Genomic DNA, 16,725 nt, shown 5'->3' with positions numbered 1-16,725 from the left:
AGGCAAATCAGTCAATATCATGTATGGTTATAACGACTCATATAGAGATCCATTCCCATTAAGACATTACGCAAAATTAAAAACTCGTAAGTCATAATGATACAAAACATTTCTATAGTGCAAAGACCGTGACATTTTTATAAATCAGAAAATATCGGATTTTCTGGGGAATTACTATTATTCAATTACCACTTACTTACAACAGAAAGGATACAAAGAAATTTAAACTACATTCATATTTGTTACTACTATGAAATTCACACATGCATTTATACTCGATTTTCACATCATTTTTCAGACTCTTTACAGAAAATATCAGATTTTCTGGGTTTTACAAAAGATACAAAGACTTTTATTCAAACATGCTTATGAACTCACCAACATTATGTATGTTGACCGTTTTCAAAATAACTTGTATTCTCAGGTAATCGTTAAGCAGGAGGATTTTCAAGTGTGTATGGATTTATTTTGTGTAACATCACTCATCGTACTATTAATACTTTGGATTTATTTAACCTATGACAATGTAGATGATGTGAACAATACCAGCTGTAATATGTAATGTTTGGTGACGAATGTGTTATGTTTCATATATATTCATTGTGATGATATTTCAATTTATAGTCACACGAGCCCTCGGACATTTCCGCCGTCTGGTTCGGGGGTGTGACAGGTTGGTATCAGAGCATTGTTTATAGTAAACTAGCATATGTAACCATACATGATATGCAATTATAAATACAATGGGACTAAAACACTCTGAATAAAGTACATACATTAAAACTATAACATTAAAAGTCTCTAGAGGAAATGGAACGATGTGATTAAACTCATGCAGTTATGTGGTTATATTGGGGGTAAATATAGTCTGATCAACTATATTTATTCAAAATATGACCGACATGTGTTTGGGGGTAATTATGGCAGGAAATTGTCCAAGAAACTTACCTCATATCCAAAACTTCGCAGGAATTCAAACATAAATAATTAAATACTATAGGAGTATTTTGGAAATACTATATGCATACGTGATTAGAATTTTTACGTCTTACACCCCTTTTCACATTTCTCACTCCAAACTTCTCGCACCGCTGCCATGGATGGAGCGCATCAGGGCATTCAATTCTACCAGAATCTGGTGGCTCAGGGAGAAATTGAAGAAGACCCCATGGTAGGACCCGAGGCAGCCTCTGACCATGAGGAAGAGGAGTATACAGACATGGACTACGAGTTTGATGAGACCGAGGATGACGACGAGAAAGATAAGGACACCGATGAAGTGCACGACGAGCCCCCTACCACAGAAGTGCATCAGGACCACCCTATGCCGCCAAGGGCCTCCATTAATGAAACCCGCTCTTCGGAAGAAGAAATCGCCCTACTTCGACAGCAGCTACTGGCAATGGAGACGCGAGCTGTGCAAGCGGAATAGGAAAGAGATGAGGTCATTAGAGAAATGACTGAGATGGCTACCTTAGTCGCACAACATTTTGGAATATGATATCGCTATTGTTGTTAGACGCATCTCGTCATGATTAGGATTCACTCCCTCACTTACTAGTATCATTATGTTTCCCTTATATGCATACTACTTTATGTACTATCGACCTTATGTTTAAGTGATAACACTACTCATAGGGTCGTCATGCTTCCGGATTTTATATTCTCCATGTACTGTATGCCTTCTGGCAAATTTTCATGTATTAAAACAATTAGTATTAATGAAAATGCTTTATGTTTTTATCATGATGTTGTTATCTGCTATGTGTTTTATTTCCTTGTTTTATGTTAATGCATGGAATTACTTAAATACACACTCGATACACTGGGTCTATGAAATTCTAAACTCGGAATACAAATATACACTCAACATCTTTCCGTTCATTGACAGAAAGATGCCTCAAAGACCCAACCATGGAAACAACGCAACACCAACCCCGCCGGAGATAAACTCGGTTGCATTCCTAGCAGCATTGTCCACTATGGTCACTGTAGCACTTGCGCATATTCGCAATGGGAACAACAGAGAAGGCAACGGGCAAGGAAGTCGGGAGCACGAATCAAGGGACAAACCACGGAACCTTGCGAACCTGCACCTACAAGGATTTCACCAACGCCAAACCTCGAACCTTTAATGGAACAGGAGGCGTAATAGCCCTGAAGCGATGGATTGAGAAAGTGGAATCCGTTTTTGAAATCTGCGGGTGCCAATATGGATGCAAGGTCAAGTTTGCAGCCTGTACATTCACTGATCAAGCTCTCTCCTGGTGGAATGGCCACATAGAGGCCATGACACTCCCGGTGGCGAACGCGTTGCCATGGGAAGAGATCAAAGAAATGATGCTGGCTGAATACTGTCCAAGAGGCGAAATTCAGAAGATGGAACAAGAACTATGGAACCTCACGGTTCAAAAATCCGATATCGATGCATATATAACCAAGTTTAGTGAACTATCTCTCTTGTGTCCCGGAATGATCACCTCAGAAGGGAAAAAGATAGAGAGATTTATTTGGGGATTGACTGCACCTATCCAAGGAAATGTCATTGCGGCAAACCCTGAGACGTTCGACAACGCCAAGAGGTGGCTAAGAAATTGTATGATCATGGCAACAAAAAGGGTGCCAAAACAGTAGAAGCGGAGGTTAAGAAGGACGGTGAGAACAAGAAATGGAAAAACAACAAGAGAAGGGGGAAGAAAAACTCGGAATCATCTAAGAAACAACAAACGGTGATTGTTCATGCTGCAACTCAAGCTACCACCACACCACATGCTCCAGCCTCATCCACGCCTAATGCTCCAAAGCAGTACTCAGGAAATCTCCCCAAATGTAACAAATGCAACTTCCACCATCAAGTGGAATGCAGAGAGATGATTTACACAAGGTGCAACCGGAAAGGCCATACAACAAAGTATTGTAGCGCTCAGCTTCAACAAAACCAGATGCCAAACAACAACAACAACAACAATAATAACAACCACAACAATAACAACAACAACACCAATGATGGGGCCAGTCATACCTGTTACGGATGTGGGAGAACCGGGCATTTTAGGCGAAATTGCCCCAACACAAACAATCAAGGGGCAGGAGCAGCAAGGATAGTGCTGACAATGGGCCAGGGTGAAGCCGTGCAGGACCCAGCCCTTGTCACCGGTGCGTTCCTACTTAACAACACATATGCATGCATCTTATTCGATAGTAGGGCAGAGCGAAGTTTCGTTAGTAATAAATTCAAATACTTGCTAAATCAACAACCCCAGAAGCTCAACGAATCTTTCACGGTGGAAATGGCTCATGGGAAAACTGAAACAACTAAAGATATCTATATAGGATGCACGTTAACACTAAACAACCACTCCTTCCAAATAAATTTGATGCCTATAAATATTAGGAGTTTTGATGTGATAATTGGCATGGATTGGTTAAGCCCCCATCATGCCGATATTATGTGTCACGAGAAGGTCGTTCGCCTTCATCTTCCTAAACACGAAACCCGAATAATCTACGGAGATAAACCCGGCACAAACCTTCGCCTTATATCGCGTATCAAGGCACAAAAGTGTCTACATAAAAAGAACTACGCATTCCTTGCTCATGTGGTGGATAAGACCAAAGAGGAAGTGAACATTCAAAACATTCCAGTGGTATGTGACTTCCCGGATGTGTTTCCAGAAGATCTTCCGGGAATACCCCCAGAAAGACAAGTCGAATTCCGAATCGACCTAGTGCCTGGAGCCACTCCGATCGCCAAATCACCCTATAGGTTGGCTCCTACCGAAATGCAAGAATTATCAAGCCAACTAAGTGAACTCCTAGATAAAGGATTCATACGACCAAGCTTCTCTCCATGGGGAGCTCCGGTTCTTTTCGTTAAAAAGAAAGACGGATACTTCAGGATGTGCATTGACTATAGGGAATTAAATAAGCTCACCATCAAAAACCGGTACCCACTTCCATGAATTGATGATCTATTTGACCAACTTCAAGGGGCTAGTTACTTTTCAAAGATAGATCTGAGATCCGGTTATCATCAACTCAAAGTCCGAGGTGAGGACATTCATAAGACTGCTTTCCGAACTCGCTACGGACATTACGATATCGTCGTGATGCACTTCGGTATAACAAATGCCCCCGCTGCATTTATGGACCTCATGAATCGAGTCTGACGCCCATTCCTTGACAATTTCGTGATCGTTTTCATCGATGATATTCTCGTATACTCTCGAAGCAAGGAAGAGCATAGCCAACACCTCCAAAAGATCTTAGAGACCCTTCGGGCTGAAAAGTTGTATGCGAAACTCTCCAAGTGTGAGTTTTGGCTTCGCAGTGTAAATTTCTTGGGACATGTTGTTAAAAAAGAAGGAATCCATGTAGGTCCCTCCAAGGTCAAGGCCATCGAAGGCTGGGCAATTCTGACAACACCAACAGAAATTCGCCAATTCTTGGGTCTTGCAGGCTACTACCAAAGGTTCATTCAGAACTTCTCCAAGATAGCCAAACCCCTCACCTTATTGACACAAAAGGGCGTACCTTTCAACTGGACCGAGAAGCAAGAGATTGCCTTCCAAACCTTGAAGCAAGCCCTCTGTAGTGCTCCAGTGCTATCCTTACCGGAGGGAACCGAAGACTTCATAGTCTACTGTGATGCTTCGAATCAAGGTTTAGGTTGTGTCCTTATGCAATGTGGGAAGGTAATTGCATATGCATCCAGACAACTGAAAACACATGAAGTAAATTATACCACGCATTCTCTCGAACTGGGGGCGGTGGTCTTCGCCTAGAAAATTTGGAGGCACTACCTATATGGTACCAAGTGCACCATCTTTACAGAACACAAAAGCCTCCAGCACATTCTAAATCAAAAGGAACTGAACATGAGGCAGCGAAGATGGGTTGAACTGTTAAATGATTATGAGTGTGAGATCAAATACCATCCAGGCAAGGCTAACGTGGTAGCCGATTCCCTGAGCCGAAAGGAGTATTCAAGTCGTCGCGTGAAGACTCAATCAATCACCATCCAATCTCATCTAGCCTCACAGATCAAGGAAGCCCAATTGGACGCTTGAAGCCGGAAAATGTCGTTAGTGAATCACTACGTGGAATGGATAAGGAACTTGAAGTTAAAGAAGACGGAACTCACTACTTCATGAATAGAATATGGGTTCCCAAGATTGGGGGATTCAGAGAAGTAGTCATGCATGAAGCCCACAAGACGCGATATTCTACTCATCCGGGGTCAGACAAAATGTATCTGGATATCAAGAAACATTATTGGTGGCCTAATATTAGGGCAGAGATAGCCACTTTCGTGGGCAAGTGTCTTACTTGCGCCAAAGTCAAAGTGGAATACCAAAAGCCCTCGGGATTATTACAACAACCAGTGATACCCGAGTGGAAATGGGAAAGGATTACTATGGACTTCGTGACCAAATTACCAAAGACAGCAGACGGATTAGATGCTATCTAGGTAATCGTCGATAGATTAACAAAATCCGCTCATTTCCTGCCAATAAAAGAATCCTACAAGATGGAAAAGCTGACCCGAATCTACATCAAGGAGATCGTGAGACTCCATGGAGTGCCAATGTCTATTATCTCGGATCGAGGTAGTAGGTTCACTTCAAGATTCTGGCAATCTCTTCAGAAGGCAATGGGAACACAGCTAGATATGAGCACTGCCTATCACCCACAGACGGATGGTCAGAGCGAGCGTACCATCCAGACACTCGAGGATATGCTCCGAGCTTGCGTGATTGACTTCGGCAAATCATGGGATGCCCACTTGCCTCTGATCGAATTATCCTATAACAACAGTTATCACACGAGCATCAAGGTTGCTCCTTTCGAGGCTCTCTATGGTCGTAAATGCAGATCGCCCCTATGCTGGCCCGAGGTGGGTGACACCCAACTAGCAAAAGGGCAATCACCAGCCAGTGCTCTTACAGGACCCGAAATCATCCATGAAACGACCGAAAAGATAATCCAAATCAAAGCTCGACTTCAAGCATCGCGAGACCGACAGAAGAGCTATACTGACAAGCGGCGAAAGCCATTAGAATTCCAAGTCGGGGATCGCGTGATATTAAAGGTCTCTCCTTGGAAAGGAATAATTCGCTTTGGGAAACAGGGAAAAATGAACCCGCGATACATTGGATCGTTCGAGATTCTTACCCGTATTGGTCCAGTGGCTTACAAGGTTCAGCTACCTGCCGAGCTCAGTAACGTACACCCCGTGTTTCACATCTCAAATCTGAAAAAGTGCCTATCAGATGAAACTCTTGTCATTCCTATAGAAGAGATCGAGATCAACGAGAATCTCCTGTTCGTCGAAGAACCAGTTGAGATATTGGATAGGGAAGTAAAGCGTACAAAGCAAAGCCGCATTCCGATTGTGAAGTTTCGATGGAACGCCAAACGTAGACCGGAATTCACATGGGAACGCGAAGATCAATGAAACAGAAGTACCCTCACTTATTTTCTCTTTTATAATTCTAGTTTTCGAAAGAATTTCGGGACGAAATTCCCTCTAACGGGGGGATGATGTCACAACTGGTGTTTTTACCAGGAAATTTTGTGATCATGTAAACGTCATCTATGATAATACTTGTAACTTTAACTTGATATCATACACTATGTTCATTCTATGGCCACAAACTTAATCAAGATTTACAAGTGAAGTTCAAAACTCTACACAAAGTATCCAAAAGGTTAATTGGGGAATTGAAAACTCTAGAGACCCTGGTTCAAGTTAATTATGGACTAGGATTTCCTTATTGGGCCTAATGGACCAATAAGCATTTAATTCAACTACATTGGGCTTAGAAACCCTATTTGGATTCTAAATGGACCAGATTCATAAATCTATAACATTTTGGACCATTTGGGCCTAGAATGATTCATTCTAACCCTAATGGGCCTTATTGGGCCATAAGAGAATTAATTAGCCCTAATGGACCATAGACTCATTCCTTTGTATCATATTGGGCCGTGAACCATCTAATTAGCCCAATGGGCCGAAAATTTATATTGGGCCTACAAAAGTCGATCAAGCAAAGATTTTGGGCTCAGCACCATTTTCTTCATCCCATAAGCCCATTCTCGGCCCAAGGAGTAAAACAAAAAAAGGGAAATTAGAGGATTAATGAGAGTTAGACACCTCCTTATTGCATGGTGGATCTCCAAGCACATCACCTCACTCCCTCTCTCCTCTCTCTTCTTCTTCTCGGCCGAAACACCTCACACCACCCTCACTCTCTCAAAAAGCTTTCAAGCAAATTCTCTTAAACACTCAAGAACATCCTCCTTCCTTCCATCCAAATTTTCGAGATTTCTAAGTGTTTCAAGAAGATCTTCACCAAAAATCATCTTTCCTTGGTAATTCCTTACATATCCAAGTTGTATAACTTCATTCTTATGTTAAGATCACTCTTTCTAAGCATTTTTGTGATCATACTCTTAGAAAACCCCCATAAGCTCGAGATCTATCCAAGGAAGGCTTGCTAGGGCCGGAAACACACTCATTTCTTCTTCAAATCAAGATCAAACAAGCAAGGTGAGTTCATACCCCCTTGTTTTCGGTTTTCACTTATTTTTGGGGGAGAATACAAGTATTTATGTGTAGATCTATGTGTTTATGCATGTTATGTGTGATTTTCTTGGCTTTTGTTTGTGTTTGGGTGAAAAACTCGATGGATCTATAAAACTATAACAAAAATAAGTGTGAATCACAAACAAAAACACTCTAGACACTATACTACAAAGTAAAAGTGTTAGAAATGCCTAAGTTGTGAAAAGCCAAACAAAATCTTGTGTAGGGATCATTTTTGGCAAATAAGCAAAAGTATGGGGTAAAGATTGACACCTACGGTTTTATACGGACTAAAAGGGTATTATTAGCTTAAAAATGAGTTTTTATAACAACCATATTTTTCTAAGGGTCAAAAGTGTAAAATTTGGCATTTAGGCCTTAATGTGGGCCTCACGACCTATTAGGCCCAAATTGCGAAAAACATCAATCTTTGGGGATTAAAATGTTATTTAATCAAAACTTGAGCCAAAAAATGAGAATAAACGAGATTAGGGGCTGAAAATGACACTATCTCAAGATTTGGACCAAAAATGCTAATTTTATAAAAAGTGCACCGAAAATGTCATTTTATGCAAATAAGGGCTGAAATTGTAATTTTCGGCAAAAATGGACTAAAAATGTCATTATATGCATTTTTGGGCCAAACCCGTCAATCACTAAACATTTGGGGCGAAAATATAGATTTTTATAAATTTATGGACTAAAATGTTATTTTTAATTTAAAATAGACCAAAATGACATTTTATGTAAAATAAGCCCTTAAATGTTCAAATTAGTTCTCAAGGGACCTAAAGTGTAATTTTAATAAATACGGGTTCAAATTATAGAATTTTGATGTATCAAACTAAAAATATAATTATAACAAAACATTGAGCTTTTTATAACGATACAGATAAATAATTCGATTAAACGAAATACAACAATGGTGCAATTATTGGGCCTAGTATTTGCTATACATGTTTATTGGGCCTTCGTGATCCTATTACATGTTTATTGGGCCCAATGTATTCATCACATGTCTGTTGGGCCTCAGTGACCCAATTACATGCTAAATGGGCCTAATTTAGCATTTACATGTTATTGGGCCTTAGTGGCCCATCTACATGCTAATTTAGTCTGGAAATAACTTACACGTCTAATGTTTGTTGGGCCTTATCTTGTCATTTCATACATTATCTAGTGTTCGAACTTCTAAATACATATAACATTATACAAATTCATGTGGAGACAAATGGGATCTAGTGAGACGTGTCGGTTGAAACCATTGAGTGTATGGCCATAGCTTGTAGTTATAATCAGAGTCTCCTGGAGGGAGAGCAAGAGTTTTTGTATAGATCTATACGGGGGTGACTCCCCCACACCTGAGCTGTTCGCTACAGTTAGACTAGGTCAGTCTAGGGTGACAAAACCTTGAACGAAAATCTGGCATTTGGAAAAATGCCAAGACAGGAAAATCAGTCATTATCATGTATGGTTATAACGACTTATATAGAGATCCATTCCCATTAAGACATTACGGAAAATTAAAAACTCGTAAGTCATAATGATACAAAACATTTCTACAGTGCAAAGATCGTGACATTTTTATAAATCAGAAAATATCGAATTTTCTGGGGAATTACTATTATTCAATTACCACTTACTTACAACAGAAATGATACAAAGAAATTTAAACTACATTCCTATATGTTACTACTATGAAATTCACACATGTATTTATACTCGATTTTCACATCATTTTTCAGACTCTTTATAGAAAATATCGGATTTTCTGGGTTTTACAAGAATACAAAGACTTTTATTCAAACATGCTTATGAACTCACCAACATTATGTATGTTGACCGTTTTCAAAATAGCTTGTATTCTCAGGTAATCGTTAAGCAGGGGGATTTTCAAGTGTGTATGGATTTATTTTGTGTAACATCACTCATCGTACTATTAATACTTTGGATTTATGTAACCTATAACAATGTACTTGATGTGAACAATACCAGTTGTAATTTGTAATGTTTGGTGATGAATGTGTTATGTTTCACGTATATTCATTGTGATGATATTTCAATTTATAGTCACACGAGCCCTCGGACGTTTCCGTCGTCTGGTTTGGGGGTGTGACAATATGTGTATTTGTATGTATATGTATGTATAATATGTATGAAATGTGGATTGTATGTATGTATGAAATGTGGATTGTAAAAAAATAAAATAAAGCAAGATGCTATTATTGGCAATGAAAACATAAGTAAACCACTACAATAGAAAACAAAAACATAATGTAATTGTTTAAAATACAATGATATATTTGAAAAAAAAAACAAAAATAAAATGTTATAAATCACAAAAATATAAAAAAGTACAATGCTTAAACAGAAAAAAAAACAATGCAATATTTAAAGTACAATGTTGTTATAGATCTTGTTTTTGTACACCATGGTTTTTGTTATGGGTCGTGGACATGGGGGCGATGGAGTTGGGGACCCACCTCCCTTAGGCGGTAGAGCTCGTGGTCAGCATGAGCAAGATGGTAAATCTTATTATGAATTTTTACTTACTATTATTATTCAGTTATTATAAAATATCGTTTATAATAATTTTTATTTGTATTTATAGCTGTGCCACTGAGGAGAGTAAGAGGAAAAGCGAAAAATATTAAGCTTCAAAAGGCGCTCTTGAATAACAAGGGAAAACCAATTGACTTGGACTATGATAGGGATATGACATTTGATCCCGTGAGATAACCAAAAGACATGTTTGCACGCGGAATTGGAAAAATGATGAAGGCAGATAGTCCATTTTGATACAAAAAATTAGAAAAAAGTTTCCCCTGCGATCAAGGATATAGTAAAACAAGATCTATGGGTAAAGTTTGATCTTGAATAACAAGGGAAAACCAATTTATATGTTTAATTATGACTGGTTTTTACTTAGCTAACTTTTTTTTGGTTTTTGTAGACAAAGTTTGATTTTGATCGGGTTTCTCACGATCCAGAGACATAAAGCTAACGCAAAATCATATTTTTTGAGAGTCTCGTCGGGTATCATTTTAAAATAAATAGGAATAAGTGTTATCGCCTGCAATTCTTCCCAGTATGGAATGAGTAAAGAATCAAGCTACAAGTCTCGATCTATACGAAAGGCACTGGTTTTTTTCTTTCTTTCGGTTTCATTGATAGCAGAATATCCTGACTCTATAAGGGCGCTAGCGCTTTACTAATAGAATAGAAAAGGGGCCTGAAAAAGTAAGAGGCTGCGCTGCTACTCTAGGCTCGCTTCTTCCCGCCCCTTATTGAAAACGAAACTAACGAGCAATCAAACAAACTAAAGCGCTAACGTTATATTACTTAGTAAAGCAACCTTTCGCACTAGGCGCTCACTTTTTTTTTCTGGGTGGAAGCTGGCGGCGGGGCTTGCTTAACCGGATACACGGAATTGGGATCTCTGTCACATGCAAATCTTTCTATCGGGAAAGCCTTGCTTATTCAATTCATTCAAAGGGCTGATTATTTAGAACCCTGCTCATAAGATAAGTAAGAAAGCGTTGGTGGGATCGGCGGGATGATGATGAGTATCTAAATCAATAAAGACAAAAAAGAAGAAATGGCAAGAGAAATTGAATATCGATGGAGGTGCATTGCCGATGTGGAAAACAGGGCAGGGATTCTCTACAATGACACTGTAGACCAATTGAAAGGGATGTAGCGCAGCTTGGTAGCGCCTTTTTTTTTGGGTAAAAAATATCACGGGTTCCAATCCTGTCATCCCTACCTATTCTTCTCCTCTGGGCAGTCACGAGGGATCCATTGAGATCGATTCGGACATACATAATTTTCATTTTCTGAGACTATATGCATGTTTAGTATTGGGGGTACAAAAAGAAGCCTTTTCTTTTTAGTCGTATCTACTGTGATAAAAAAGCGTTCTTAGTTCAGTTCGGTAGAACGTGGGTCTCCAAAACCTGATGTCGTAGGTTCAAATCCTACAGAGCGTGATTCTGTTCTTGTTAGGTCTAATTAGAATTCAAGAACTTCACTCATTTGAACAGCAACCTTAATTGAACCTCCCGCGGATCAAAAAAAGGAGGAAGTCAATAAAAAAGAGATGTTAATGAATCAAAGGTCCAACCGATCGCTGCGTCTGTCTTGTAAATATGCAGTTACGAATAATCCAGCCAAAAAGTAATAGGAATTAGACCTAACACGATTAAAAATAGAAAAACTTCAATCATTTCTATTTATTTGAAAGGGGAAAAAATATAGGGTTCCAAACCTAAATAAACATCCGAATCGCCCATGAACCTCAATGACCAAGAATTGGCAATTGACGCGGGAAGGAACTCTAGAATACCTGGAATCTCACAGAAAGATTTCTTCTTGAAAATTGTTCATTCAATGAATTTCTAATAAGTCTTCCTCAGACCAATAAAGAGAGCTGGGGTTATAGTTGAAGCCACCAAAATAGAAATAAGTAGTTCTATTATAATAGGCATGAAGGAGCTAAATGAGATACGTTTTTATATAGTTATAATAACTAGAACTCTTTTAAAAAACTTACCTAAGTTTCCAGATACGAGGATAATAAAAAATACCAATTGACAGTTTGTTTTTGATTCATCAGTTATTAATATAAGGCACTAACAAAGATAGAGTGACAGAGGTATAAAAAAAACATCATCTGTTACATCTACTCATCCCACGATTACGAATCAACAGACCCCATTACCGAGATATGGCAACTCTTTTTTTTTAAGTCATAGTAATAATAACTGTGTCGTCTAACTTCATTCACAAATAAATGGTGTAAGCGGAAGGGAAGGCGTGAATCCTCGATCCTAGCTAGTTTGATCTGTCGAAATAAGGTTCCCGGTTGGCTTTGTATGAAGAAGCCTCTCTTTCTAGCCCTAAGTGAGCCATAGATTGTGAGTGAGCTCTCGGGGAGTAGAGATCGAGCGTAGAATACCAGTGGAAAAATTCTTTCTTTATTTCAATTTTTGAAAGGAAAAAGCGGAAGAGACGCTTCTCGCAAGCAGCAACCATCCATAGCGAGAGAGATCCCTTGTCTTTGTTGCCTACCTATGTATAGAATAGCACGATAGAGGCCCTAATCTATAGCAAGAGTCTAACCGCCTGCATTGATGGACTGAAGCAGGAATGAGAATAACCTAGTCTCCTTATGATTCTGAAGTGAAGCAATGGAAGAGAGGAAACAAGCATAACTGGGAACCATCTACAGCTTGAACACTCCTTCTTGCCTTTAAATCTCGACCTACGCTTGGAATAGTGGCTTTCTTGTAGTAAATGAATCCGAACATATAGGTAGCAACTATCTCGAAATGGATAAGTAAGCTCCCCCATTTTTGAATGAGTATGGGTGAAAGGCCCGCTTTCACCTACGACTTTATCATCAAAGGTTTAAAGAGGTAGTGATTCTAGGACTAGAGGGAAGTTCAAGTCGACCAATGTGATAGGCGAAGAACTAACTTCTCTGGTGTCCGTCAAAGGATTCGGAGGTAGGGGATGACCTGTAATTAATCTGGTTGTTCGGGTTAAAGGGAAGGGCCTCGCCGAAATCATCGGCTTTCTGCCCAACGCCACGGCCGTGGCCCTCTTATTTAAGAAGATTCCCGGATGTATAAGGCCAGCATAGGCTGAGTCTAATTCACCATCCCGGGATTTAGTTCTGACCATAAAATGCAACTCTCATGCTTGGATGGAAGGAGCATTCAATACTATCGAGGTTGGACGGAGGCGCCTCTTATCGGTCGGGAGTGAGTTGTGAATTCTGGTGATAAGGCTTGTGATGTTCGATCTAAGATATTCGGAATAAACGGATAGAATTGTTGGCTTTCTCAATAGCTTTATCGGCCAGAAAAGCAGCTCCTAATTCCTATCTCAGTAGCTTCATCTTCTTCAGGAGCTGAGAATGCTTCTGCTGCCGAACCGGGAGGGACAAAGAGGCTTACATGCCTTATTTAAAAAATGGAAAACACGTATTTCTGGGTGGGGGTATTAAATCCTTAACTTCCCTAATTTTAATTTAGTGAGAAAGCGCGTATACTTTAAGGAAGGCGGCGTATTTCACCCCTCATCCGGAGTAGTTTAGTTAGTTGTCAATAGCTTGTGATTCGGAGTTGTCGACCCGTCATTTCCAGTCAAGTAAAGGAGCATCTCCCTCTTCATCGCGGTCGCTCAATACGTTGTATCGATAGAGTGACATTTGCCTTACCCCCCCTCTACCCGAGGGATCAATAAGCAACCGGGTGACGGGCGAACCACATCTGTTCCAATTCCAGAGGCTTTCTCCGACCGAAGTCGGATCAAATGCAAATATTCGATTCCAGAGGAATCGGTTTGGGGGGAACCTCGGGGATTGGGTGTTCGAAGATTTCGATGCCTTCTATTCCGGTCAATGAACCGATATTGTGAGGGAGCAGCTAACCAATCTCATTTATCAGAGAAGTCCATCGGTTTAGAGATTAGTTCATGCTCTTTCATCCCCTCGTTCAAGGAGTCGGAGATGGCTTGGCAGCAAGCGTAGTGGCAGGCAGGCGATAGGATGTTACAGGATAGGCTTACTAAAGCTCGTGTAAACAAGATTTATAGGAGAGAGGGTGAGTTCTCCATCTATCTTAGGAAGGTCTTCTGTCTTTTTTCAATTCTATATATCTCTTTTTGATGTTCGAGATCGCCTCCGTGTGGTTCATCCTAAGTAGCTAATCGAATATGCTTTTGTCTCTTGGAATCGTATCACCCATGGCGAGGGTCTCGTATAATAGAATAAGAGAACGGTTGCTTTTAGGAGTGCTCTTTCTCGATTTCGGAAAGGAAAAGCTTGGTTGCAGGAAACAAAGTCTAACTAGAAATTTCTTAATTAAGAAAAGAAATAAAGAAAAGCCGCGTTGAAAGTCTTGCTTATTTTCTCCTCCATCTAAGTAAGAGAAGGGAAGGTTGAAGCTTATAGGTAGTATAAAAGCGCTAATAAGGGAAATCATGCTACTTAAACTATATGCTTAACACATGCAAGTTTAACTTTTCTAATAAAAAAGAAGCGGGGTAGAGGAATTGGTCAACTCATCAGGCTCATGACCTGAAGAGTGTAGGTTCGAATCCTGCCACCTTTCTTGTGAATCATCCTCTTACCACAGTAAGAGATGATGGAAATAACAAAACATAAATTTTGAAATGAGACGACTCTTTCTTGAACTATATGAATTGTTTCATTATTCGTTATTTCTGGGTCTTTTCATTATTATCATAGAGCAAAAGCTCTATAAATGCTGTTATCGATTTAAAAATTTTCTAGTGTTCTATTTAGACTTACATCACGATATCTTTTTCTTCCTCATTCTTATTTTGGTTTTCGTCTCACGGATCTTGGTTCGCGCTTTATGGCATTTCCACTATAATAAGTGTAGGGATTCATGGGTACCTAAGATTGAGAAAACTTTTTCCATTTCTACGTGTATTGTTTGTTTCTATATGTATTTCACAGGGGTCGTGCAAATAGCGCAATGCGCTGACAATCCAGATCTGGAATTGCGCTTAGGCCCACCAGGAACGCCCCTAGAAAGGGGGGAGTCTCTTCCTAATCTAAATGAACTGCCAAAAATAGTGTATGAACAACGGATTCAAATTCCAAACAATAAATTTATCAACGTTGAACTTCAGGACAACGAAATGGCTTCTCTAATAAATCGACTTCCTAAGGCAGAACTTCAAGACGTAATTAGGGCAGACTCCATTCTAAAGCCACTAAAGGAGTTCAACGCAGAGCAACAAGCCCAATTAAGGGATATAGCTATTCGACACTTTGAATTCAAAAATGAAATCATCGCCAAAATGAAATCCCTTTATCCCAACAATGAATGGGAATTGACAAAAGTCATTCGAGAGAAATTCTTTCAAGGACGACAAAAAGATCGGGAGTCTTCCTTGGAAGATCTCCAAAGGATGCTTTCCGCTTTAAACGAACAAGGAAAATCCGCAAGTTGTTCCAAAAGACTCCGATATAATATTTCCTATTGGAATTGGAAAGAATGAGAATTACTATTTTCTATACAAGTCTATTCTACTTTGTACTTGGTCATGCAAGAGATCCCCCCCGAAAACATAAAAAAGTAGATTCGCTACCTCTGAACGGAAGGGCCCCCGTTATGTAGTTTTTTTCGCTGAATAAATGAGAGAGAGTGGGAGGGCGGGTCTCTTCTCATTGGGCCCGCTTGGGTTATGGTTGGGGCACGCCCCACTGAGGTTTTCTTAAGAAATCATATCAGAATGCTATTCTCCGCTCATCCATCGGAGAGAGGAACAGCCCTAGCTGAGCTTTAACTCCTCGATTCAAGAAGAGTTCAAGGGTAGGAGGAGAATAAGAGGTTAGCAACGTACGAACGTTTTCCAAGCGAGCCATGGGAGTCTAGGTTTTGCGAACTAGCCTGGACCGGAAAAGAAGCAAGCCTGTATAAAGGGTTAAGTCCAATTATTCTCCTCAATTTAAATCGGGCATAACCGTGGGGGATAGGACATAACTCCCGTTGTTTAAGGGTAAAAGGTTCATGAATAAGGTAGTTAAGAAAAAAGTGGGGTTGGGAAGGGAAGAGCGAAAGGCTTAGAGCTTTTTATCAAGCAGCCTACTCTGTGTTTGGGTTAACTATTGATTCAATAATAGCGACAAGAGCTTTTTCTTTCCTTTCAAAGAGGCATTCGATGCCATCATCATTGACTTATGCCTACTCAACCTATCTGGAGTAGGTCTTTGCCGAGAAGTCATATATTATTTACGGGATAGAAAGTCCGTATAAGAAGATCGCCCGGGAGGGGGTTTTGCCACTAAATGCTAAATCGGATACTGTCTCCGAAGATAAATAACTAGGCTTTTTCGATTCACCAGTCGCGGAAGCTGAATTAAGAAGATAGGCCGCTGAAGGGTCTGTCTCCCGATCGGATGCTGTCCTTCTCAAGCTCAAGATACCCGATTTGGTGTTCGTAGATAGCACCTGACAGAGTTTAGTCAATTATCACGGATGAAAAAGTTAGCGAGCACAGGAAAGAGAGAACAGCTAGTCAAATTACAACCTTCTTCAACTGCTGAGTCAACCCTAAAAGTGGATCTGGCATCAAGCCTATCCCTTTAACCTTTT

The 16,725-nt window shown here is 39.9% G+C and overlaps 1 protein-coding gene and 1 non-coding gene across 2 annotated transcripts in view; one reads left to right on the top strand and one right to left on the bottom strand.

Moving 5' to 3' along the window:
* LOC145132827 (protein PLANT CADMIUM RESISTANCE 2-like) overlaps positions 1–16,725 on the bottom strand; it is a 54,908-nt gene that overhangs the window by 23,630 nt on the left and 14,553 nt on the right. The window lies entirely within an intron of this gene.
* On the top strand, positions 11,507–11,580 carry TRNAW-CCA (transfer RNA tryptophan (anticodon CCA)). Its single transcript has one exon. It is a non-coding gene; the product is annotated as a tRNA-Trp (tRNA).

The sequence above is a fragment of the Lactuca virosa genome, chromosome 8, assembly GCF_052849685.1.
Source record: "Lactuca virosa cultivar CGN04683 chromosome 8, Lactuca_virosa_CGN04683_v6, whole genome shotgun sequence".
NCBI lineage: Eukaryota > Viridiplantae > Streptophyta > Magnoliopsida > Asterales > Asteraceae > Lactuca > Lactuca virosa.
This window is presented reverse-complemented; position numbering and strand designations above follow the sequence as displayed.